Source organism: Rutidosis leptorrhynchoides, chromosome 2 (assembly GCF_046630445.1).
Source record: "Rutidosis leptorrhynchoides isolate AG116_Rl617_1_P2 chromosome 2, CSIRO_AGI_Rlap_v1, whole genome shotgun sequence".
In the NCBI taxonomy this organism is placed as follows: domain Eukaryota; kingdom Viridiplantae; phylum Streptophyta; class Magnoliopsida; order Asterales; family Asteraceae; genus Rutidosis; species Rutidosis leptorrhynchoides.
The window spans coordinates 260,300,122-260,327,786 of record NC_092334.1 but is presented as its reverse complement, the minus strand read 5'-3'; positions in this window follow the sequence as shown (position 1 = coordinate 260,327,786).

Sequence of the window (27,665 nt, the reverse complement as noted above, 5' to 3'; positions counted from 1 at the left end):
CAAGTAATATCTTTAAAATGAGCAAATGCATAGTGGAAGATTTCTTTAATACCTAAGAATAAATATGCTTTCAAGTGTCAACCAAAAGGTTGGTGAGTTCATTAGTTTATCATAAACATTCATTTCCATCATTTTAATAGACCACAAGATTTTATTTTAGATATTTAATTGTACACGTAACCCAGGTACAAAATAATACGCATAACTTGCGAATTAAAAATCATTCATATGGATTGAACACCTGGTAACCGTCGTCAACTTTAATGCATAGAATGTCCCCAAACAGAACCTCTCGTTTGTATAATAATAATCTTGAAGTACTAAAGCATTCGTACCCCGAATGGGACTTGTCAAGGTCCATAGATCTAACTTTAGGATTAGCGTCAATTAGGGGCCATTTCCCTAATTCTTAGGTTACCAGACTTGAAGGGCGATATTCGATTTAATAATCCAACCATAGAATATAATTTTAAATACTTGTGTCTATTTCTTAAAACATTTATAAAAGCAGCGCATGTATTCTCAGTCCCAAAAATATATATAAAAAGGGAGTAATGAAAATCACGATACTGTATTTCGTAGCAATTATGCATATGACAGCACTGAACAAGTGCAGGGTTGGCCTTGGATTCACGAACCTATATTAAGTATATATATTTATATGTTAGTCAATATCTATCTAACAATTTAAGTCAGGTCATAGTGTATCACAATCCTAATGCTCCAGATTATCATGCAAAAGTCAACAAAAGTCATCTAATCCAAAAATGACTTCCAAAATCTATTTATTTTTATTATATAACTTAAATATAGTCATTTTATATATTTAAATATATTCATTAGATTTTATTAGAGTAAATAATAAAAGTCATTTATTAATAAAAATTTATATTAAAATTTATATATGATAAAAATATACTTTTATATATCTTGAGTAATAAAATTTATAAAATTCATTTAATATCATAAAAATATAGTGGTATATATTATTATATTACGTGTGGTAAAAATATCTTTGTATCACCTATTTATTTGATAAAATACTATTGATAATAACAATAATTAAAAGTTATATTATTTTGTAATAATAATAATTATTATTATTATTCTACTAATAATAATAACAATATTGATTTTTACTAATGATGATATTAATTATGATAAACTGATAATTCTAATCATGATAATGTTAATAATAATGATACTTTTTAATATTAACTGTAATAATAATATTTTATATAAAAATAGTAATTTTATTCAAAATGATCATTTTTAATAATAATAATACTAAAATGATAATAATAATGATATTTTATAATAACGATGATATTTCTATTTAAAATGATAATTTTAGTAAATTTGATAGTTTTAATATTAATGATATTTTTGATATTAATAATAATGATAAAAATAATGAAAACCATATTTTTATCTGAATCAATATCTTACAATATTATAATTTCATCATGATACTTATACTCATTATTTCCTAAACAATTTGTTTAATAGCTTTTAGTCCTCTTTTATATCTCGCATTCATAATATAATAATGATAATAATAATAGTAATCATAATAATTAGGTGATACTAATATTAGTTTTAATGATAATGATACTAATAATAATAATTATAATAATACTAATGATAATACTAATAATTGTTATAATGATGATAATAATAATAATAATCATAATAATAATATTAGTAATAACCTTAGTGATAATAACGATAATATTGATAATAACAATAATAATTTTTAATTATAATACTTATATTGATAACGATAATGATAATAATAATAATAATTATAATAATAATAATAATAATAATAATAATAATAATAATAATAATAATAATAATAATAATAATAATAATAATAATAATAATAATAATAATAATAATAATCAGATAATAATAATAATGATGATAACAATAACAATGATCGTAATAATAATAATAATAATAATAATATTAAAATTAATAATCATTCAGTTGACAATATCTTTTAATCCGTTCATCAAAACCACACGATTTCTAAATGAAAAGTTATTAATTTTTCGCCAGCTTTCCAACGACATGCATATCATATACCTTATCTCAGTAGCATATGTATTAAATTCATGATTTATCATAAACTATATAACGACGAAATTAAGCATACAAGCATGCATAATCATATATACTCGAGCACTAGTCAGGGATACACTATTAATATATAAAAGATAAGATATGAATGCTCGCGTATCAATATTGTGATTCAATATTGCAGGTAAGTACGTAGACGCAACGGAGATGATAAACACTAGGTTTGACTCACGAGCAATACCCTCGAACCATACCCATAACCTCCATAGCTATAACTCATAATTTACTTAGCTCTATCCCGCTCAAAAAACCCCTATTGAAATAACTTGCTCATGACCTCGTCGTAGTATTTTATGTATAATACTAATTATAATACTTAATACTACTAATAATAATAAGATCAATAATAATAATAATCTTAATAATAATAATAATATAAATAATAATATAAATAATAATATAAATAATTTATATATAGAGAGAATTTAAGAGAGGGATAGATGAAAACTGAATCAAGTAAACTGAAATTGTTTGACTTAAAAAGGATGTAACCTCACCAACCCCCTCATGCGATCGCATGAGGGTTGTCTTCAGAGCCCATGTGATCCCATGAGGCTCCTCTCCAGCTCATATTGCACTCAATTCAGGCTGCCGACAATTTTTAATATATATTAATATATATAATTAATTTATATAATTAATTATACATTATATTATATTCACGTGCATAGTTAACTTGTAAAATTAATTCCAATGACCTGTACGTTTACGCTCGACTTATGTCTTTGTTCCGGTTTAACGAACGTCGTTTCATATGCTTTAATAATTTGTGTTCTAAGTCTCATGACTCGTACACTTATCAAAATATAGACTTAAATTATCAATAACTATATTTCATGAAATGTAACACAAACATATTAGTGTTTTGGTCATTTGCTTCTCTAATACATCGTTTTGTTATTCATTAATATGATAATATTAATTTAATTCAAAACATTTCTGTATCTAGTTAATATCTTATCCCATTGTAATATATATATATATATATATATATATATATATATATATATATATATATATATATATATATATATATATATATATATATATATTTTAAAATATAATTTGTACATATTATATATAATTGAAATATTCATTTAATATAATATTTAGTTTTTCAATACTAATTTTATTTCAAAGTTTAAAACCATTTAAATAATAGAAATTATTATTTCATATAACGTTTATATTTTTAAAACTTATAATTGATATAATTTATTCATGCATCAAATTCTCATAAGTTAACTTATCTAAATGACGATCGATTCAATAACCGAATACTAATATCATTTATTAAATAATTCAAAATATATATAAACACGTTTTTAATTACACGTTGTAAGTTATTTATATTTAATTGAATCACGGACCGTTATCATTTATAACTTGTCAAAAGGTTTCAAGAAAGATTCCAAATTTTAAGATAACGTTAAAACCTTTATCCCTTTTAAAATGGCTCGATAATAATTTATCAAAAGTGGTTCCAGATATTTATAAAGTTATATTTATTTTAAAGAAGATGTGACTCTCAAATTATTTTATATAATTTCTAAAATTTATAACTATAAATGTTAATGATAATAACTTTAATAATCTATTTCTTGACATGTTGTAAACTGTGCTAAACTTTTGAAATATATCGTAGTACGTTTTATATCTTTGAAACAATAATTATATGTACTTGTGATCTATAAAACTTTAATTAGGTTTTATATACATATTCAAATTACATTATAAAATGTTTTAGTAATATACTTCTTTTAGACTGAGAATATTTTCGTACGTTTGAAATTTAAGTAAATAATTATTATAAAGTTTATTCTTCTAAAACTAATTATATTTAGATCATAAAATCTATTACCAGAACTTTTGTTTATTTTAAATCCTTATAAGTTTGTATTGACTTGTTTAATAACAATCAAGTGTTACTATATCTATCAATTGTATTCGAAACCGCTTATATATAACTTCAATATACTTTTTCTATATATATATATATATATATATATATATATATATATATATATATATATATATATATATATATATATATATATATATATATATATATATATATATATATATATATATATATATACATGTTTTTCATAACACGTTTTATTACGTAGATGTTTATTTAAAACGAATAAGTATAACGTTATACGTTTAATACTTTGTTAACGTTTTCAAGCCATATAATAAATTTCATAACCTATTTTCATATCAACCAAACCATTTAATGTTTTATTAATATTTATCAATTTAATATTCACCCATATACATACATATCTATTTACACATAATTGTTCGTGAATCGTTGAGAACAGTCGAAGGGTAGATGAATACATGAACACAGTTCATAGTTTTTGAGATTTCAATATTACAGACTTTGCTTATCGTGTCGAAAATATTAAATCATTTAAAGATAAAGTTTAAATTTGGTCGGAAATTTCCGGGTTGTCACAGAGAATAAATGCGCTGTTTTATAAATGTTTGTCTAAATAGACACAAGTACTCAAAACTACATTCTATGGTTGGATTATTAGACCGAATATCGCCCCTTTTAGCTTGGTAGCCTAAGAATTAGTGTTTATTATAATTGCCACTAATTGACGCGAATCCTAAAGATAGATCTATTGGGCCCAACAAGCCCCATCCGTGTTACGGATGATCTAGTACTTTGATTTATCATATCCGATGAGAGTCCCGAAATGATGGGAATATTCTATATGCATCTTGTTAAGGTCAGTTACCAGGTGTTCACCATATGAATGATTTTTATGCAGTTTGCGAAATGCCTGTATGATGTTATTGAAAAATGAAATCTTATGGTCTATTAAAATTACATAAATGATTGATTATGATAAACTAATGAACTCACCAACCTTTTGGTTGACACTTTTAAGCATGTTTATTCTCAGGTACGAAAGAAATCTTTCGCTGTGCATTTGCTCGTTTTAAAGATATTACTTGGAGTCGTTCATGGCATATTTCAAAAGATGTTGCGTTCGAGTCGTTGAGTTCAAAAAGATTATTATTAAGTAAATGACAGATTAAGTCACTTATAGTTTGAATATATTATGAAATGGTATGCATATTTTTCAACTATCGTTGTAAATGAAAGTTTGTCTTTTAAAAACGAATGCAATATTTGTAAAACATATCATATAGAGGTCAGTACCTCGCAATGGGACCAAACGTTGATGACTTCGTCCAGGTAGATTTGGACGGGTCGTCACATGTGGTATCAGAGCGTTGGTCTTAGCGAACCAGGTCTTGCATTAATATGTCTAACTGATTGTTGTTAAGGTGCATTAGTGAGTCTAGACTTCGACCATGTCTGCAAGTCAAAAGTTTTGCTTATTATTTCTTGTCGAAAATTTCCTGCTTATCATTCTTAGTCTAGACACATCTTACTGTATTTAGTGCATCGATAGTGTATCGACAAATTCATATCTTAGCGTATCTTTTAGTAAACTATGCCTGACATCTTCCGAAGATTCCTCCGTAACTTATGGCATTTTGGTATTATATATATATATATATATATATATATATATATATATATATATATATATATATATATATATATATATGAAAATTATGTATTGAAGAATACCAATCTAAGTCCTATAATCTATCTCATACCGAAAATCAATTCCCTGCTCTGTACGAAATGGATCCCGTAACTAGTTCAAGTTTCTCGGATTTTGACAGCTATTCCGATATGAATTTCTACCTGAGCTCCGAAAGTAGTGTAACAGGAATGGATCAACCAACTTGCCATCATCAATTTTGAATAAATTGGGGATGGTTCATAGTCGACTTGATCAATAGAGACGAGAAGAAGGGGATCCCTTCCATCCACCGAATTTCCCTCTTGGCAAAGAACCTGAAGCACTTACCGGCGAAACCGCTCGAAACACCATTTTCACCCTCGTTTCCAAGATAGCTCACAATGATTACATAATATCTACTATTCTAAACCTTATTCACCCCTTGTTCCAACCGCCAATCATCCCGGTGTAATAGAAGAAGTAAACGAGCTTCGCGCTCGAGTAGTGACTTTGGAGAGTATGATGCACAACTTACAGGCATCACAGGCATCAGCAGCACGACCAGCACCAATAGTACCACCAACAACACAAGCCTCAACACCACACGTCTCAACATCATAATCTATACCTCGAGCATAACCTTCGTTCTACCTATCGTTCTACATCATTTATCTTCGTTCTACACGGCGATTATGTAATCTTTAATGTTTTAGAGTTTATTTGTTCTAGTTCTAACCGTAAAAGATTAATATCATATTAACTCATTAAATTCATGATTACATCTGAAGAAAATATATATGTAAGTATATTTTCATAAAGATTGTAATTAAAAATTCTTTTGTACAAACTGTTAATTGTGAGAATATTGTAACGGGTAGGTAATATCCTAGAAATATTTAGATTTCACATTAACATGTTACACTGTACGTTCTTCAATTATGATTCAACAGTCATTTACTATCCTACTCAAATCCACAGACATACGTATCCATTCACCCAAGAGTAACCATTTTCATTCAAATTCAATTACATATTTTGATTTTGACAGATCAGAATCCAAGTCAAGATTTAACAGGTAGCATCATTCTTTGATTCCTACATATTTTCAAATCATACTATACATTCAAACTGTACTAGAACATCACTTTTGCCCAGAAAAATATTCGTATCTTTTAAGGTTCATGATGATTTCATCTTAAACATCATATGATTACAATCTGCATTCAAACCCTTCAAAATTCTTGAAAACACATTAGAACGATAACCAGCGATTCAGATATGTTAACCTTGAGAATGCTAATGAAGCAGTAAAAGCTATAGATGGTCTTAACGGTCAAAAGTTTGAGAATAAAGAATAGTGTGTTGTAAAAGCTCAGAAAAGGAGAAAATTTGGTACTGGAAAACGGATTGAGCAAACCATGAAGGAGACTATGGACAAAATACAAGGACTAGACCTGTACTTAAAGAATCTAGATGATTCAGTATCTGATGAAATTTTAGCGAATACCTTGCTCCTTACTTATTAAAATCCTTGCGAAAAAATTTTCTTCATCATCTTTGATTCTGGATATTTTAAAAATTATAAGATATCATCTTATCTTTCAGTATAAATATCCTCGATATTTCTGAAGATATCTTCATAAATATTCTTGTCCGAAAGTATTTATATCTTCGTGCTATCTGTGTTACATCATAAAAGAAACTGTTTTAGTTTCTATATTTCTGTAAAGTTCGAGTTTAAATTATGAATGTTTTTGGGAAGTGTTAGGAATGGAAAGCATGAGTTAGTATATTATAATGACGTCTGGCCAACGTGAATATATTACAGTAAGTCATGCTGAATTTCTAATGGAACGTGATGATTCACAGATCATACCCTCATCATGTGCCATGTTATATAACTCTTTCATTCTATTTAACCTCTAAACATATCAAGAACATATTTTCTTGATATTTCTATCTTTTCGTGATTTTTGGTAATTTAACAAATCAGATCGTGCTATTACCATTTCTTTCTTAGAACGTTAGCCATGATCATTCGAAATTCAAAGATTTAATCTATCCGAGACGTCTTGATCACTTTACTTAAATTCAGGAAGAAAAACAAAAGCATGGAGCTCCGAAATATAAGGGAAAATATAAAGCATGACAACAACATAAAAATTACAAACCGTGTATATCAATACGTATAGCAACATAAAGACACAGGAGAATTAAAAACACTATAACCCCAAGGTAATAGTAGAAGTAAACAGATTCCTCCGATGGTAGATGAAAAAGAAGAATGACAGAAGCGATAGTCAGAAAAATATCCATGATAAGAACTGGAGGGAGCATTTTCACAACCTTTGGAAGTATAAATTGAAGAAGAAAGTATAGGAGTGGTAAAAATAATGAAACGGAAGAGGTTAATTTATAGCAAAATATCAGACATAGCAATCGAGGCAGATTACGCATCTAATCGAAGAAAATTCCAATTTCCTTAATTACCGAAGAATCAAATCTTATATAGATTAAGAAAATTTTCTTTAAATCTCTTGAATCTTGGAAATCAACCACGACTACGTCAAAAGTTAAGACAAATCTTTATTTTCCTCATTTCAATCTTTTACGATAGCTTCGTTTATACACTTCCTGTAATCGAATCGTTTTATCCATATTATTCAATGGTAATAAAACTCTATTTCTTAACTCATATTCGTCATGAAAATATTCTTGTTGTCAACCATGACGACCTCTGTCAAATTTCAGGACGAAATTTCTTTAATGGGTATGTACTGTAATAACCCAGAAAATTTTGACTTATTTTTAAGTCAAATCTATAAATAATTTAATATTTTCAACACGATAAGCAAAGTCTGTATTGTTGATTCTGAAAATTTTTAAAATGTTTTTATATATTCAATTAACCATTGACTATTTTCGACGATTCACGAACAATTAATTATAAATAAATATGCATATAAATATATGTATATGTATTATATATATATATATATATAAAATAAATTGAAATATTAAATGATATAATTGTTAGAATTAAATATATAAATAACTTAAGATAAAATAAAACGTGCTATTTAAAACGTGTTTATATATATTGAATATATATGGCTTTGAATCTATTTAGAAAACGATAATAACACTCGGTTGTCTTTTCGTTAGTGTTAATATAGATCTGATACATATATATGATAGTTTAAAATAAAAGTTGGACTGTAAATTGATTATGAAGATTATAGGTTTATTGAAGATATTTTTATTTTTTTTAATTTAAATTTTAGTATTCCGTACATATTACTTGAATTTAAAAATAGATAATAGACGAACCTTTTTGATCAGGTTTCACACATTTAATGACTAAAATAATGACTAAAATAAATAAATGAATTTAATTTTAAAAAAATTAGGATTTTTCCGAAGACTTTTATCCGCCACTGATTAACAACCGAGTACGATATAACATTCCGTGAAAAACTGTCGGCAGAAAGAAATTAAAAGAAGTACTGTTGGCATGTTTCATTGATTGAAGATTATTATTATAATATTATTAATATATTATATATATATATATATATATATATATATATATATATATATATATATATATATATATATATATATATATATATATATATATATATATATATATATATATATGTTTGCATACATTTGAATTCAACCACCACTTTCACCACACCTGCTTTTACCCATGTAAACTCAATTGTCTTTATGTTAGACAACCCGTGATTTAATTATTTAGGATAGATTACTATTTGTTTTATTGTCATTCTTTTGTTTTTATATATACATTTACATACTGAGCGAGTTATGAGATATATATACATATATACTTCTTATAAACATACATGGATATGAAGATTTAAACCACACATCATTCGATCGGCTACAACCCTCTACCATTAAAACCCACACCATAACACTACAAGTTATTCGTTAGCTGCTACTATTTCATTTTATGTTAAACCGAAGGCCTACTTCATGTTTTGTATTCGAACGGATCACCTCAAAACCACCAGCCACCTGCTGCTACTTTTGCTCTTCTACTGCTGCCCTTTTGTTTTCTGTTTTGCTGTTGCTAAAACAACCACCGAACTTCGTTGTTTTAAACCGGCCACCACCGATCACCACTACCACCCTACAACTATTACCACAGCTACCGCCGATTGAACCACTAAAAGGCTGCCACCTCCACCATCACAGAACCACCGCACAGCCACCACAGCTCAACCATTAAACCATACGATTGTGTACTGCTACTGTTGTGCTGCTCGAACTGCTGCCATACGCTTCTGTTTTCGGTTCATTTTAAAAACCAAACCACATCCCAAACCACAAACATACTTCCTGCTACAACCTTCTGCAGTACTTGCTCGAATTGCAGCTCACTGCTACTGTTGTACACACCTGCAACTATCAAAAATAGTCACCTGCAATAGTAACGATGAGATAATGATGATGACGATGAATAGTTTACGATGATGATGAGGTGACTGTGATGATGATGGTGAACCCGATCGATGATGTTAGAAGATAGTTTAAAATGAGGATGTTGAGAATTAAAGATGATTGCTGCCACGCTACTGTTTTGTTTTGTTCCATCGAAACCTTTTGTTTTTCTATTTAACTAATCACGAAACCCTAATATGATGAAGTTGAATGATGATGGTTAAAAATATAGATGGTGATGATAACAATATGTAAGAAGTTGATGATGATTCGAAAGGGTGATGATGATGATGATGATAGCGGGTACTAAGATGGTGATGATCATGAATGAGATGATGATGATGATGATATGGTAACGTTGATGATGATATCGTATGATGATGATGATGATGATCAATTATGATGATCCATGATGATAATAATGATACTTGATGGTATAAAACAATTTTTCTATTATTTATATTATCATTATCATTATTATTATTATTATTATTATTATTATTATTATTATTATTATTATTATTATTATTATTATTATTATTATTATTATTATTATTATTATTATTATTATTATTATTATTATTATTATTATTATTATTATTATTATTATTAACATAAGTATTATAATTAATATTATCATTATTATTATTGATATGATTATTATTATTAGTATTATTATTATTAAAATTATTATCATTATTATCATTAGTAGTAAAATTATTATATTATAGTTATTATTATTATCAGTATTATTATTATTATCATTATTACTAAAAGTATTATTACTTTTAAATCTATCATTTTTATTAAAATTAATATTATCATTGAAATTAACATTTTTAATAAAATAATCATTTTTATTAAAAATTATCATTTTCATTAATAAAATTTTCATTATTATTATAATTAGTACTATCATTAAGATTATTACTAAAGTTATCAATTTTATTAAATTTACCATTATTATCATTGTTATTAAAAATTATCATTATTATTACCACTCAACATTATTAGTATTATTATGATTACAAATATAAAGATTATAAATACAAATATTATTATGAAAATAATTAAGTTACAATTCAAAATAAATTATTAATATTATTATTATCAATAATTATATTTTAAAAAACAAATGATATTTATATAAAAATATATTTAATACATATGTCATAATTATATAAATATCACATATCATTTTATATAATATTAACTAGGTTATACATCTTATATAAACATTTTATTTAAATGTTGATACTAAAACATTATATAAGAATTCTAAACATTAATATATAATATTATAATAAAGGACATATATGATTTACTTTAATAAAAATCTAATATATAAATATTAATTATTTATTTAAAATAGACAAAATAACCATATTTAAGTTATTTATTAATATAACATAGGAATCATTAAATATAACAAGTATATTAATAATATTAATATATAAACTTGGTATGTGTTTTAATATATATATATAACTGATATAGGTTCGGGAATCCGAGGCCAACCCTGCACTTGTTCAGTGCCGTCATATGCATATTTACTACGAAATACAGTATCGTGAGTTTCATTTGCTCCCTTTTTAAACGCTTTTGCAATATATATTTTGGGCTGAGAATACATGCGCTGTTTTATAAATTTTTGACTAAATAGACACAAGTACTCAAAACTACATTCTATGGTTTGATTATTAGACCAAATATCGCCCCTTTTAGCTTGGTAGCCTAAGAATTAGTGTTTATTATAATTGCCACTAATTGACGCGAATCCTAAAGATAGATCTTTTGGGCCCAACAAGCCCTATCCGGGTTACGGATGCTTTAGTACTTCGATTTATCATATCCGATGAGAGTGCCGGAAAGATGGGGATATTCTATATGCATCTTGTTAAGGTCGGTTACCAGGTGTTCACCATATGAATGATTTTTATGCAGTTTGCGAAATGCCTGTATGATGTTATTGAAAAATGAAATCTTGTAGTCTATTAAAATTACGGAAATGATTGATTATGATAAACTAATAAACTCACCAACCTTTTGGTTAACACTTTTAAGCATGTTTATTCTTCCGCTGTGCATTTACTCGTTTTAAAGATATTACTTGGAGTCGTTCATGGCATATTTCAAAAGACATTGCATTCGAGTCGTTGAGTTCAAAAAGATTATTATTAAGTAAATGACAGATTAAGTCACTTATAGTTTGAATATATTTTGAAATGGTATGCAAATTTGTCAACTATCGCTGTAAATGAAAGATTGTCTTTTAAAAACGAATGCAATGTTTGTAAAACATATATTATAGAGGTCAGTACCTCGCAATGTGACCAAAGGTTGATGACTTCATCCAGGTGGATTTAGACGGGTCGTCACATATCGCATGTTATTTTGTGTGAATATTGTGTCAGTCCGGGTAAAGTAGTTTGCGTGACCATGTGAAAATGGTAAGGTACGCCATTGTAATAGTGACTGAGCACCATTATTACGAAACTGTATCTTGACACCAAGCATGACATGACGAGTACTGAACGGAGGAAACGTGCCATGGTTGGTGTAGAATCGGGACGAATTAGGAATCTTTTATTGGTTCCTAGGATATAGTTGTCTCGGGTGATGTGCTTGTTGTAACATCGGGTTCATTGTGAGTTGAGAAGTGTTATGGTGGTTTTGGTTAGCTAAGGTGAGTGAGCAAACTCACGAGTATGGTGCCTGCTTAGTCACCCTAAGTAGTGGGTGCACTATTGAGGTTGTGTTAGTTGTAGTTACCCATCGTAAATAGGATGACCTATTAATGTATGTGCGTGTGTGCGTCGAGTACTTAAATTCCGTAATGGGATGCAACGAGTCTAATGATTGTAGAATTAGGTTACACTCGGTAGAGTGTGTGGTTAAAGAATCGTGTAAGAATTCCAGTTGTGGATTGGCGTATCGAGGAGTCTTCGGGTCGTTAAACTCATGGGAGTGGGACCCATATGACAATGGTTGTGTTAGTGTGTGTGGATTATAGGGGAACATTCCTAACGGAATATCCCTTGTAGTTGTGGTTGTGCCGATATGTGGAAGGTGTAAGACTTGGTGTTCCCGAACATCTCCTTAGTATTAGATGAAGGGCTTCATTAGGCTATATCGTTTGGCCTTGTGGAATTGCGGGTAGCGTGTGATCTCTAGTAAATTTTTATAAGACAATAAACCGTAAGGTTTGTTGGGTAGGTATGACTTCAGGTCATTATTGTGGAGAGAGGGGTGACATCGGGTGTATGGAACCCAAAGATCGAGTTTCTAAATCTCGATAAATTGTGGTGGGAGTCTGCATGACACTGCGTCAGGTGCCCCTTATACCTGATAGTGTGATGTTCAACTCTGGTGATGGTGTGATCACTTTGTGCTTAGGGTGCCCGTGAGATACCCTTGGAAGCATCGAAGATTATAATAGTGATTGACGACTGATAGTAATTCGACGATTGCGAAAGTCGAAGTTTATGAGCATTGTGGTAAATACTTCTTATGAAGTAAGGATTAGTGAATCCTGTTGCTCTTAAGTGATAGATAGGTAAAGATCACCGGTGAGCCGATGATGGACTTAATGGTCGGTTAGGCCGAAGGTTATGATGAAGTGTTGATATTGCGGTCGATGCAATTATTGTGTCAGATTGGTCACTCTTGTAGTGACCCGTCCTAATCCATCTGGATGAAGTCTTCAAGAGGTGGTTCCATTGCGAGGTTCTGACCTCTATATGCCTTGAACGACTCCATGTAATATGAGCAAATGCACAGCGGAAGATTTCTTTCGTACCTGAGAATAAACATGCTTTAAAGTGTCAACCAAAAGGTTGGTGAGTTCATAAGTTTATCATAAAACAATAAAATTCATTATTTTGATAGACCACAAGATTTAAATGCTGCATGGTACAAATGGGCCCAAATCCTATACCCACCTGTAATGTACATGCGATATCTTTTAAATACAGTACACCTTTCTCGTGTACGAAATCATCTTTCATAAATTTTAGTAACCGTACACATATCTTGTGCACAAAAATAACATACACATAACCTGTGTATAGAATCATTCTCTTGATACATAAATTCACTTTTCATTTATTTCATAGCTTGGCTTGATAACCGACCTTAACATATAATGCGCATAATAATATCCCCAAAACAGAACATCTCGTCTGTATAATAATCATATAAACTTCGAAGTACTAAACACCACGCCCACTAGCCCTTCCGTCTAGTGAACATTCTAGGTGGGGGTGTTAAATTCGGTAGCTACCTTTAGGATTCGCGTGAATTAGGCGTGCACTAATTCTCAAAATTAGTGATGTTCCCTAATTCTTAGGTTACCAAGCAATAATAATCAGGGGAAAAATATTCATATCAATTGTGGAAATTATCATGTCCACGTAATTCAATGGTGGCAATTATCACATCCACATAATTCATTCGAGGAATGTTTTGCTTGTGTCTATCTCTTCAAACATTTATAAAAGTATTTCATGTATTCGCAGTTCAAAATGTATTTTAAAAGCATTTAATAAAGTAGTTGTAAAAGTAGCACATGTATTCTCAGTCCCAAAAATGTAAAGAGTAAAAGGGAATCAAATGAACTCACCTATTGTATTTTGTAGTAAAAATACATATGTCAACATTTAATAATGCAGGGTTGGCCTCGGATTCACGAACCTATATTATTCACATATTTATTAAAACATATAATTATAATCGAACAAATTTATATATTATACCTTAAATTATTTATATCTTTTATATTTAATTTGTATTAATAATAATAATAATAATAATAATAATAATAATAATAATAATAATAATAATAATAATAATAATAATAATAATAATAATAATAATAATAATAATAATAATAATAATAATGAGTAATAAGTAAACTACCTCAAAGAAGTACCCCTTAATAAAAATATGCCCAAGTCCGGGTTTGAACCCGTGACGTCCCGCTAACCCGAAACCACTTCTAACTAAATCCTCTGCTTCTAAATTTCTGTTTTAATTGGCACTTAAAACTCTTTTAACTCATAATACATGATGTCTTAATAAAATTCCTTAAACTAAACGTGTAATATGCTCGATCAAGCAGCAACCCTAGCATCATCATCTTAATCATTTCATTCGACCTCATCATTTTCACATAAGCGTCATCATCATAAACACACTCGTTAACCTCACATACTCATCTCATCAACAACCATACTACATCATCAACTTCACTATCATCATCACGTCTTTTGTGATCATAATCATCATCATAATTATTTTCGTCATTCATCATCAAACATCATCCTTATCACCATGATCATCAATACCATTTTCAATCGTTATTAACTTCCTCAAATCATCATAAACGTATCATATCAATTTATTGTTATAGTAATAGTGATAGTCCAACTAAAACTAAAATGAGTCCATGGGTACTCCGGCCCAATAGGCCCAATACCAATTTTTAATTGGCCCGTGTTCGATCATTTGGAATATATAACATGAATTACACCTCGTTGCTCAACTAAATGCCTTTACAACTCATTCTCGAGTCACTTTCTTATCATAATCATACAAGACAGCATGCTAGCTCTTTAAATAATATAGCTTTACCTAAATGTTTAAAAAATATGAACGTTCCTATGAAAGATCCACCTTGTTTGGCCACTCATGCCCATTTGGTCCACCACAAGAAAAAAAAAAATTTGCACGTTCTTGTTTCTAAATTCTAACTTTTCGGCCATTAGCAGGGTGGATAGATAACAGCCATATACTCCCACTTGTCTATTACTTTGAGAAGTTTAATAGTAATTCATTATATATTACTCCCATTTATTCTAATCGTTTAGTAGTAATTCAGTGAGATTCGATTTAAAAGAAATGAGATAAATAACGAGGGAGTGAGAGTTGTGAGAGGAGAAAGAAATAGATGGTGGTTGGCTCATTGTTGCAACTAATGGTCATGAATGGTGGTTTAGTATTTACAAGAAGAAAAGAAAAATAATACAAAGGTGGTGGGGTGCTATGGTTTTGAGATGAAGGTGTTCATGCGTAATAGGGTGTTCAAAAGGAAACAGAAACGGCAACAAAAGATAGTGGAAATAATCGTTGATGTATGGGTGTTTTTATGTAGTGGTTAAATGGAGGAATAAGGATGGTTCGTTGGGTTATCAAAACAGAAGAAAATAGTTGTTGATAGTTGGCTGTGCAAACGTGGTGTGTTATTGGCGTATTTTGTTGTAACTGAATGAGGAAACAAGCAGTAGCCAATAGTTAATAGCGAAGTATAGAGGGTGCATTCGTGAGTTGCAGGTTCGTTGAAGGTGATGTTTATCAAGGGTGGTGACTTAGTGTTGTTGAAAGGTGATTTTTGTGGAATCTGTCTCGGATAGAAGTCAGAAGAGAAAACATAAAATAGATTATTTAGGATGGCGATTTGATGAAAAAGGTGGTGGTATTTAGATGATCGTTGTAGAATGGTGATCGTGGGTTTGGTGTTTTAAGATGGTGGCGTGAAGGATTCACAATAAAAAATGATGGTGAAGGGTTTAATTTCATGGTGGGAGGCTTTGGTTGTGATTGTGATCGAGCAAGAGAAAGAGAGTACAAATTGCAGTTTGAGGTTATTAATTTTGGTGATTGATTGGAAGAAGGAAGTGGTGATAAAAGATGTTTAACAAGAGACAAGATGTTGAATATCTCTGCCATATGTATCCTATATGTAATTGTATATATAAAGAGATAGCTATAGAAAATAGAGAATAGATAGAAAATGATGGATAACAGAAAGTAAGAGAGTAAATTTGTTTGATTCCTTATTTGTCGACATTAATTCATAAGTGGAACAGGGAGAAGACTAATGGGTTAAAGGTTGATAGTGAAAGGAAATAGATCTCACATAATTATTTATCTGTATAATTTATATTTAATTAATAATTACTAAATATATTAATAATAATAATACTTTTTAAAAATAAAAATACTAATAATAGTAATACAAACTATATTATTAATAATGGTAGTAATAACAATACTAATAATATTAATAATACTAATAATAGAAATGATATCAAAATAATGATATTTAGTAATAATAATAAAAATGATAATTTTGAAAATAATAATAATTAATAATTTATTTAACTCTTATCTAATTTATAATTTCAATCATTCATATTATAATATTTATTTAATTTTTTTAATATACTTTATATATATATATATATATATATATATATATATATATATATATATATATATATATATATATATATATATATATATATATATATATAATATCATATCTTATTTTTATCTTACATAGTTAATTAAAGCATGTAATATTTTAAATTATACTTCAAATATATACATACTTATACATATAAAATATATATATGTATTTATTTGTAAATAGTTGTTCGTAAGTCGTCGGAGATAATCGAAGTTAAATGAATGAAATAAAAACAGTTCAAAAGTTTTGAGACTCGACATTACAGACTTTGCTTATCGTGTCGAAATCCAATAAGATTAAGTTTTAATTTGGTCGAAAATTTTCGGGTCGTCACAGTACCTACTCGTTAAAGAAATTTCGTCCCGACATTTGAGTGAGGTGGTCATGGCTAACAATAAAAATGTTTTCATGACAAATATGAGGTGATAGATAGATTTTTATCACCATTGAGTAATATGAATAAAACAATTCGATTATTCGAAGAGTACGAATGAAGCTATCACAAAAGATTGAGATGAGTAAATTAGATTTGTTTTAACTTTTGACGTAGTCAGGATTGAATTTAGAAATTAATGTACGTCTTAACTTTTGACATAGTCACTGTTGAATTCTGGAATTCAAGGGATTTAAAAGAAAATCTTGGAAATCTGTAAGATCTGATTCTTCGAGATTTAAGGAAATTAGGATCTCTTTGATTAAATGCGATGATCTGACCCAATTACTACGTCTGATATTTCCAGTATAAATTTACCTTTTCTGTTCCATTAGTTTTCACCACTTCTATACTCAATCCTAAATTCAAAAGATTATGAAAATGCTTAATCCAGTTCTGATTCTTGTTCTTATCCTCACTATCGCAACAATCATTCTCCTTTTCCAATTACCACCGGAGGAATATGTTTTCTTCTACTTCACCCTTGGGGTTATAATGTTTTTAATTCTTCCGTGTCTTTATGTTGCGATAAACATTGATATACACGGTTTGTAATTCCTGTGTTTGTGATCAGCTTTATATTTTCCTTTATTTTTCGGAGCTCCATGCTCTTGTTTTCTCTTCCCGACTCCAAGTCAAGTGAATAATGGTCCAGAATTCGTAGGTATAGATTTTTGAATGATAATAATGTTCTAAGTAGGGTGGAACGTGTTAGCACGATTTGATTTTCAAATTTATCAAAATTACAGAAGATAGAACTATCAAGAATACATTTTCTTGATATGTTCAGAAGTTAAGTAGAACGAAAGAGTTATGTAACATGGCACATGATGACGTTATGATCTGTGAATCATCATGTTTCAATAGAAACTCAGCATGACTTACTGTAATATAATCACGTTGGCCGGGCGTCATTATATTATATTAACCCATGCTTCAATTCCTAACACTTCTCCACAATTCATTCATAATTTATTCTTAGATTTTACTGAAGTTTTCAATATAATGGAATACAGAAAAACATGAAGAGGTAGATAATTTCGGACAAGTATATTTATGAAAATATCCTCAGAAATATCGAAAATATTTATGATGATATTTTGAAATTTCTAAGTTCGAAGGTTGATGAAGAAAAATTTTCCGCAAGAATTTAGAGTAAGGAGCAAGATATTCGCTAATGACTTCAGCAGGCATTGAATCATTTGGATTCTTTGAAGTTAAACTTAGTCTTTGTGATTTGTCCATGGCTTCCTTCATAGTTTCGCATAATCCGCTTTTCGATACTAAATTTTCTATTGAGTGTTTCCATCACTCCATTCTTTATCATCAAACTCTTGGCCATGTAGGTCATCTACAATTTTACTGTTTCCTCTGCATTTAACGCAGCCATATCTGAATCGTCGGTTATCATTCCGAGGTGCTTTCAAGAGAATTGTATTTTTAGATGATTAAATGCTGATGGTAATATGGTGGAATATAAAAGGTTCCCCAGTAACAATAAAGAGCACGCATATATATATCAAAGTTATAATAAGGTTGTTGCGAACGAAAAGTCGAAGTTGATTTGTTGGCGCTGTGACAAAATTGACTAATTTTGGAAAGGTATTGTAAAGTTATTTTTGGTGATAACTCACCAATGGATCTGTCACAATTTTGAATTCAAAATATGGCTTTGAAAGATGTACGAATCTAAAAGTAATGTCCTCTGTTAAATCTTGACTTGAATTTTGATCGGTCAAAATCCGAATATGAAATTAAATTTGAATGGAAATAGTTGTTCTTTGGTGAACAGATACGTATATGTTCGGATTTGGGAAGTATTACTATTGACAGCTGAATCTGAATTGAAGAATGTACAGTGTAATTTATTAATGTGAAATCTAGATATTCCTCGGGTATTACTTACCCGTTAAAATATTTTCACCATTAACAGTTTGTACCAAAGAATTTTTAATTACAATCTTTATGAAAACATGTATACATATATATTTTCTTCAGATGTAATTATGGATTTAATGAGTTAATATAACATTAAACTCATTTGCTTTTCTGTTAGAGTTAGAGTACATAATCTCTAAAACATTAGAGATTACATAATCATCATGTCGAACGAAGATAAATAATGTAGAACGATACGTAGATTGATGATTATAATCGATGTACAGAATGAGATGTTGAGGTTTGTGTTATTGATGGTACGGGTGCTGTTACTGATGGTACTGTTGGTGACGGAGATGTTGCTGAAGCTGGCAAGTTTTGCACCATATTTTCCAAATTGATTACTCGAGCGCGAAGTTCGTTGACTTCTTGTATTACTTCGGGATGATTGTCGGTCGGAACGAGCAAATGAATAAGGTTTAGAATTTTAGATAGAATATAATCGTGGTGAGATATTCGAGTAATGAGGGTGAAAATGGTGTTTCAGACTGGTTCGCTGATAAGTGCTTCAGATTCATCACCAAGAGTGCAGGTTGGTGGGTGGAAAGGATCGCCTTCTTCTCGTCTCCATCGATTAATTCGACTACGAACTGGTTGAGGGATTCATCTCGTACGATCAGATGAAGGATTTTCGATAAGAAATAGATTATAGGATGTAGATTAGTACCCTGCAATACATAATTTACATATGCATATATAATACTAAAATCCCATAAGTTACGAAGGAATCTACAGAAGCTGTCAGGCAAAGGTAACAATAACATATACGCTAAGATATGAATTTATCTATACACAGTCTATGCAATAGAGGCAGTAAGACGTGTCGAGACTTTAAGGATGATAAGCAAATAATTTTCCACACTAAATGATAAGAAAAACTTTTGACATGCAGACACGGTCGAAGTCCAGACTCACTAATGAATCTAAACAACTACTAGTTAGACACACTAATGCAAGACCTGGTTCGCTAAGACCACCGCTCTGATACCACCTGTAGTAACCCGTCCTAATCCATCTGGACGAAGTCTTCAACAGTTGGTCCCATTGTGAGGTTCTGACCTCTATATGACATGAACGACTCCATGTAATATGAGCAAATGCACAGCGGAAGATTTCTTTCATACCTGAGAATAAACATGCTTTAAAGTGTCAACCAAAAGGTTGGTGAGTTCATAAGTTTATCATAAAACAATAAAATTCATCATTTTGATAGACCACAAGATTTAAATGCTGCATGGTACAAATGGGCACGAATCCTATACCCACCTGTAATGTACATGCGATATCTTTTAAATACAGTACACCTTTCTCGTGTACGAAATCATCTTTCATAAATTTTAGTAACCGTACACATATCTTGTGCACAAAAATAACATACACATAACCTATGTATAAAATCATTCTCTCGATACATAACATTTACTTTTCATTTATTTCATAGCTTGGCTTGATAACCGACCTTAACATATAATGCGCATAATAATATCCCCAAAACAGAACATCTCGTCTGTATAATAATCATATAAACTTCGAAGTACTAAACACCACGCCCACTAGCCCTTCCGTCTAGTGAACATTCTAGGTGGGGGTGTTAAATCCGGTAGCTACCTTTAGGATTCGCGTGAATTAGGCGTGCACTAATTATCAAAATTAGTGATGTTCCCTAATTCTTAGGTTACCAAGCAATAATAATCAGGGAAAAATATTCATATCAATTGTGGCAATTATCACGTCCACATAATTCAATTGTGGCAATTATCACGTCCACATAATTCATTCGAGGAATGTTTTGCTTGTGTCTATCTCTTCAAATATTTATAAAAGTATTTCATGTATTCGCAGTTCAAAATGTATTTTAAAAGCATTAAATAAAGCAGTTGTAAAAGTAGCGCATGTATTCTCAGTCCCAAAAATGTAAAGAGTAAAAGGGAATCAAATAAACTCACCTATTGTATTTTGTAGTAAAAATACATATGTCAACATTTAACAATGCAAGGTTGGCCTCGGATTCACGAACCTATATTATTCATATATTTATTAAAACATATAATTGTAATCGAACAAATTTATATATTATACCTTAAATTATTTATAACTTTTATATTTAATTTTTATTAATAATAATAATAATAATAATAATAATAAAAATAATAAAAATAATAATAATAATAATAATAATAATAATAATAATAATACTAATAATAATAATAATAATAATAATAATAATAATAATAATAATAATAATAATAATAATAATAATAATAATAATAATAATAATAATAATAATAATAATGATGAGTAATAAGTAAACTACCTCAAAGAAGTACCCCTTAATAAAAAAATGCCCAAGTCCGGGTTTGAACCCGCGACGTCCCGCTAACCCGAAACCACTTCTAACCAAATCCTCTGCTTCTAAATTTTTGTTTTAATTGGCACTTAAAACTCTTTTAACTCATAATACATGACGTCTTAATAAAATTCCTTAAACTAAACGTGTAATATGCTCGATCAAGCAGCAACCCTAGCATCATCTTCTTAATCATTTCATTCGACCTCATCATTTTCACATAAGCGTCATCATCATAAACACACTCATTAACCTCACATACTCATCTCATCAACAACCATACTACATCATCAACATCACTATCGTCATCACGTCTTTTGTGATCATAATCATCATCATAATTATTTTCGTCATTCATCATCAAACATCATCCTTATCACCATGATCATCAATACCATTTTCAATCGTCATCAACTTCCTCAAATCATCATAAACGTATCATATCAATTTATTGTTATAGTAATAGTGATAGTCCAACTAAAACTAAAATGAGTCCATGGGTACACCGGCCCAATAGGCCCAATTCCAATTTTTAATTGGCCCGTGTTCGATCGTTTGAAATATATATCATGAATTACACCTCGTTGCTCAACTAAATGCCTTTACAGCTCATTCTCGAGTCACTTTCTTATCATAATCATACAAGACAGCATGCTAGCTCTTTAAATAATATAGCTTTACCTAAATGTTTAAAAAATATGAACGTCCCTATGAAAGATCCACCTTGTTCGGCCACTCATGCCCATTTGGTCCACCACAAGAAAAAAAAAATTTGCACGTTCTTGTTTCTAAATTCCAACTTTTCGGCCATTAGCAGGGTGGATAGATAACAGCCATATACTCCCACTTGTCCATTACTTTGAGAAGTTTAATAGTAATTCATTATATATTACTCCCATTTATTCTAATCGTTTAGTAGTAATTCAGTGAGATTCGGTTTAAAAGAAATGAGATAAATAACGAGGGAGTGAGAGTTGTGAGAGGAGAAAGAAATAGATGGTGGTTGGCTCATTGTTGCAACTAATGGTCATGAATGGTGGTTTAGTATTTACAAGAAGAAAAGAAAAATAATACAAAGGTGGTGGTGTAGTGACCCGAACTTTTCCATGTTTATATATATATTAAATGAAATTTTTATTTACATGATTAAGTGTTTCCAACATGTTAAGCAATCAAACTTGTTAAGACTTGATTAATTGAAATAGGTTTCATATAGACAATTGACCACCCAAGTTGACCGGTGATTCACGAACGTTAAAACTTGTAAAAACTATATGATGACATATATATGGATATATATATATAGTTAACATGATATTATGATAAATAAACATATCATTAAGTATATTAACAATGAACTACATATGTAAAAGCAAGACTACTAACTTAATGATTTTGAAACGAGACATATATGTAACGGTTATCGTTGTAACGACATTTAATGTATATATATCATATTAAGAGATATTCATACATCATATTATCATGATAATATAATAATTTAAAATCTCATTTGATATTATAAACATTGGGTTAACAACATTTAACAAGATCGTTAACCTAAAGGTTTCAAAACAACACTTACATGTAACGACTAACAATGACTTAACGACTCAGTTAAAATGTATATACATGTAGTGTTTTAATATGTATTCATACACTTTTTAAAGACTTCAAGACACTTATCAAATACTTCTACTTAACAAAAATGTGTACAATTACATCCCTGTTCAGTTTCATCAACAATTCTACTCTTATGCACCCGTATTCGTACTCGTACAATACACAGCTTTTAAATGTATGTACTATTGGTATATACACTCCAATGATCAGCTCTTAGCAGCCCATGTGAGTCACCTAACATATGTGGGAACCATCATTTGGAAACTAGCATGAAATATCTCATAAAATTACAAAAATATGAGTAATCATTCATGACTTATTTACATGAAATCAAAATTACATATCCTTTATATCTAATCCATACACCAACGACCAAAAACACCTACAAACACTTTAATTTTTCAATTTTCTTCATCTAATTGATCTCTCTCAAGTTCTATCTTCAAGTTCTAAGTGTTCTTCATAAATTTTACAAGTTCTAGTTTCATAAAATCAACAATACTTCCAAGTTTGCTAGCTTACATCCAATCTTGTAGAGTGATCATCCAACCTCAAGAAATCTTTCTTATTTATAGTAATATATCTTTCTAATATAAGGTAATACTCATATTCAAACTTTGATTCAATTTCTATGACTATAACAATCTTATTTCGAGTGGAAATCTTACTTGAACTTGTTTTCGTGTCATGATTCTACTTCAAGAACTTTCAAGCCATCCAAGATCCTTTGAAGCTAGATCCATTTGTCTCTTTTCCAGTAGGTTTATCCACAAAACTTGAGGTAGTAATGATGTTCATAACATCATTCGATTCATACATATAAAGCTATCTTATTCGAAGGTTTAAACTTGAAATCGCTAGAACATAGTTTAGTTAATTCTAAACTTGTTCGCAAACAAAAGTTAATCCTTCTAACTTGACTTTTAAAATCAACTAAACACATGTTCTATATCTATATGATATGCTAACTTAATGATTTAAAACCTGGAAACACGAAAAAACACCGTAAAACTGAACATACGCCGTCGTAGTAACACCGCGGGCTGTTTTGGGTTTGATAATTAAAACTATGATAAACTTTGATTTAAAAGTTGTTCTTATGAGAAAATGATTATTCTTATAAACATGAAACTATATCCAAAAATCATGGTTAAACTCAAATTGGAAGTATGTTTTTCAAAATGGTCATCAAGACGTCGTTCTTTCGACTGAAATGACTACCTCTTACAAAAATGACTTGTAACTTATATTTCCGACAATAAACCTATACTTTTTATGTTTATATTCATAAAATAGAGTTCAATATGAAACCATAGCAATTTGATTCACTCAAAACGGATTTTAAATGAAGAAGTTATGGGTAAAACAAGATTGGATATTTTTTGATTTTTGTAGCTACGGGAAATATTAACAATTCTATACAAATCATATCCTAGCTAACTTATATTGTACTATACATGTATTCTAATATATTATGTAATCTTGGGATACCATAGACACGTACGTAAATGTTTTGACATATCATATCGACCCATGTATATATATCATTTGGAACAACTATAGACACTCTATATGCAGTAATGTTAGAGTTAGCTATACAGGGTTGAGGTTGATTCCAAAAAATATATATACTTTGGGTTGTGATCTAGCATGAGACGTGTATACACTGGGTCGTGGATTGAATCAAGATAATATATATCGATTTATTTCTGTACATCTAACTGTGGACAACTAGTTGTAGGTTACTAATGAGGACAGCTGACTTAATAAACTTAAAACATCAAAATGTATTAAAAGTGCTGTAAATATATTTTGAACATACTTTGATATATATGTACATATTTGTTATAGGTTCGTGAATCGACCAGTGGCCAAGTCTTACTTCTCGACGAAGTAAAAATCTGTGAAAGTGAGTTATAGTCCCACTTTTAAAATCTAATATTTTGGGATGAGAATACATGCAGTTTTATAAATGTTTTACAAAATAGACATAAGTAATTGAAACTACATTATATGGGTGAATGATCGAAGCCGAATATGCCCCTTTTGCTTGGTATCCTAAGAATTAGTAAACCGATCTACGAATTAACGCGAATCCTAAAGATAGATCTATTGGGCCTAACGAACCCCATCCAAAGTACCGGATGCTTTAGTACTTCGAATTCGTTTTTATCATGTCCGAAGGATTTCCCGGAATGATAGGGGATATTCTTATATGCATCTTGTTAATGTCGGTTACCAGGTGTTCACCATATGAATGAATTTTATCTCTATATATGGGATGTATATTGAAATATGAAATCTTGTGGTCTATTATTATGATTTGATAACATATAGGTTAAACCTATAACTCACCAACATTTTTGTTGACGTTTTAAGCATGTTTATTCTCAGGTGATTATTAAGAGCTTCCGCCGTCGCATACTTAAATAAGGACGAGATTTGGAGTCCATTCTTGTATGATATTGTGTAAAAACTGCATTCAAGAAACTTATTTCGTTGTAACATATTTGTATTGTAAACCATTATGTAATGGTCGTATGTAACAGGATATTTTAGATTATCATTATTTGATAATCTACGTAAAGCTTTTTAAATCTTTATTGATGAAATAAAGGTTATGGTTTGTTTTAAAATGAATGCAGTCTTTGAAAAACGTCTCATATAGAGATCAAAATCTCGCAACGAAATCAATTAATATGGAACGTTTTTAATCAATAAGAACGGGACATTTCAGTTGGTATACGAGCGTTGGTCTTAGAGAACCAGAATTTTGCATTAGTGTGTCTTATCGAGTTTGTTAGGATGCATTAGTGAGTCTGGACTTCGACCGTGTTTACTTGAAAAATGATTTCTTAACAAATTTTATTGGAAACTATATATTTTTAACATGGAATATTATGTGATATATTAAACTCTTAATGTGTTTGATATTATGTGATAGATGTCTACCTCTAGAACAAGTCCCATTGACTCACCTAATAATAATGAAGAGTCAAATGTAAATTGGAATGATTCGTGGACTGATTCACAAGTTCCCGAAGAGGAACCTGAAGAAGAGTCAGAACCGGAAGAAGAATCGGAACCGGAAGAAGAATCGGAACCAGAAGAAGAAATAGAACCAGTTGGGGAAATAATAAAATGGTTAAGTAGAAGAAAATCCTCAACCAACCGACCAAAGTTAATTATGGTCAATGGTGTTTCCGCCAAGGAAGCAAAGTATTGGGAGGATTACCAATTCTTCGATGAATCGGATCCCGACAAGGATTCCGATGATGTTATAGAAATTACCCCAACACAATTTAATAAGGCAAAAGAGAACAATAAGGGAAAGGGCATAAAAATATAGAAATTTGATTCCAAACCCGATGAACTTTATATGTATCGTCAACACCCGTATTTCTTAAGTTGTGACAATAACCCGGGAACCTCTAAACCACCAGGTTTTTCTAAACTAATGTGGAAAATGACGGCTCGTATTAGGGGAACATCATATATCCCTAGAAACTTGGCAAAACGAACCAAAACCGAAGAAGAAGAAATGAGCGAGTCAGAATAAGATAGTTGTATTCGTGTGGTGTAATATATGTAATATAGTGTGCTTATGCTTTATGATATATGTAAAAATTGCTTGTATTAATAAGTATTTTTTTTTTATGAATCTAACTCTTGTCTATTTTACAGTATAAAAACACAAAATGGATAGACAACCCAATATTTTAAGAGACCTACCCGGAGACATGATTGATAAAATCTTGTCTAGAGTTGGTCAAAATTCCTCGGTACAACTAATTAAGGCGAGATCAGTTTGTAAGATATTCGAAGAACGTTCCAAGAATGCCTTGATTTATAAAAGGCTTTCGTTCGAAAGATGGGGGATATCACATTGGGAAATCCATAAGT